The 2,191-nt window shown below is 46.4% G+C and overlaps 1 non-coding gene across 1 annotated transcript; it reads left to right on the plus strand.

The window, feature by feature from the left end:
* Window positions 1–885: 885 nt before the first annotated feature.
* On the plus strand, window positions 886–992 carry LOC148091927 (U6 spliceosomal RNA). The gene has a single exon (XR_015715384.1). It is a non-coding gene; the product is annotated as a U6 spliceosomal RNA (small nuclear RNA).
* Window positions 993–2,191: the final 1,199 nt, after the last annotated feature.

Genomic DNA, 2,191 nt, shown 5'->3' on the forward strand with positions numbered 1-2,191 from the left:
CATTTTTTTCCAAATTTCAAAATTCTGTTTCCATTTCTTGCCCGCTTTTATCTCCCCTCTTGTTCTCTTTGTTGTGGTATTATGCCTTTTTTCATCCATTTACTGTCACCATTTTAGTCACATCAGGGAGGAAAACAGAGATAAATATGTTCATAACTTCACATTCAGCTGGATCAGTCTATCCTTTCATTTCCACTCTTTCTGAGTCACTTTGTCTTAGGTGTGTCAGAGTGGCCTTTTCAGATACCACGCCTGATCCTACCTTTCTTTGGCTTAAACTCAAGCCTCCTGAGGTTTTTTTAGGATGAAAGCCCAAACTCTTTGGCAAGGCCTGAAGGCCTCTGTGATCTGCCTCCTCTGCTTGCCTCTTGAGACGATGCCCCCTTCATGTGCTGTTCCCTCTGCCCAAGTTCCCTCTGCCCCTTTCATGTGCTGTTTGGCTCTTCCCCCAACTGCCATTCACTTGGGAAGTTCCTGCCATCCTTCACTGCTCATCTCTGACCTCCTGCTTCTAGACCAGGTGAGGTTTCCTGCCACACTTCCCAGCAGCTCCTGCACATAAACGTAGTATCTTCACCAAGGTGCAAGCTCTTAGCTTCAGTAGCGGGTTTAGCTTGGAGGCAGGGGTAGAGCTAGGTTCTGTGAGGCCAGGGAGTGCACCTGCCTTCAGTGCTGTGTCCCCACAGCCTAGCACAGTCCTTGCACAGAAAGACTACTCCAAGTACAGCTGTTGGATGAATGAGTGAATGAATGAATAAGCGAGCACCTGGACCTCAGAGATTGTCTGGTTCAAAACCTACCTTTTATGGAAGAACACACTGAGACTCATCGACATGGGCAAAGTGCCCCAGATTATGTGCACACACATTTAAAAAATGTAATGCCGTGCTCCCTTCGGCAGCACATATACTAAAATTAGAGCGATACAGAGAAAATTAGCATGGCCCCTGTGCAAGGATGACACTCAAATTCATGAAGTGTTACATATTTTTCATCAAAAAAATAAAATAAAAAATGTAATGCCAGTAACAGTCCTCCGAGGTGGATTTTGTCAGTCTCACTTCACAGAGGAGGAAGCTGAGATTCAGAGAGTTAAAATAACTTGCTTAACATCACACAGCTAAGAGACAGAACTGGGATCAGCACTCGGGTCCCTCTGCCTCCAAAACCCATCAATTTCTACACTTCATGACGCCCTGACCAGTAACATTCAGATCACATTCAGACCTGCCAGGAATCAGGAAAGGGAGTGTGTGCAGCAGTGTTTGCTATTATAGCGACCCCTAAACCTCATGGCTTCCAACATTAACATTTTATTCTCACTTGTGGGTCTGCAGGTTGGCTGTGGCTCTACTGGCCCTGGCTGTGCTTGACTGAGGGTCAAGTTCAGGTCTGCTCCCTATGTGCTCTCATTCCAGGACTAGGCTGAAGGAGCCTCCACGCTCTGGGGCAATTTGTTCTCATGAGAGAAAGCAGAACTAGAAGCTTTGGACCTGGATGCCACATCCACTCACATCCATTGAGCCAAAACAAGTCACAAGGCCAAGTCCAGCATCCAAGGTGTGCCAGGCGACTCCTCCCATGGGGGTGGAGCTTTAGAGAATGAACAGTGGCTGAACAATAGTACAATTGAGCACAATGAGAGTCCCATGGACACTGAAAGCATTGGAACCTATTTTCTAGGGGCTGCGCAGCCCACGTATGAAGGACCATGATTAAATGCATGCTCATTGTTAGAGGCACCTAAACCCACATTGTGGAAGAGGTGCCAAATGTCAGAGTGGGCAGCTATTTTGATTGGGTTGGTGCCCATCAGTTGTGAAGTATTTTAAGTTCTACCCCTGAATATATGTAAATGCAAGCCACACATTTAGTCCCTTTTCTGACCTGACACCTCAGCCCCTTCTCCAGGACTGAAGAGTTCAGTAAGCAGGACCTGTCATATCAACCAGGAACCCCAAAAGCAGAACAAGTTAAGATAAAAGCAGTAGACCTTGGTGAAGCTCCAAGAAGAACATCCTGTCTGCCCAGATTACAGATTAAAAGGGAAGCCCCTTTATTTATTTATCTAACAAACATGTTTTAGATCTCTAAATGCTGGGCGCTCGGCTGGTCCTGGGTGGGGGAGGGGGTGTTACATTGCACAGCTGATGGCAGGGTTTGAAAAGCCTGCTTTTTATCTGATGAAATG

This window comes from Miniopterus natalensis, chromosome 11, assembly GCF_054644295.1.
Source record: "Miniopterus natalensis isolate mMinNat1 chromosome 11, mMinNat1.hap1, whole genome shotgun sequence".
Classification (NCBI taxonomy): Eukaryota; Metazoa; Chordata; class Mammalia; order Chiroptera; family Miniopteridae; genus Miniopterus; species Miniopterus natalensis.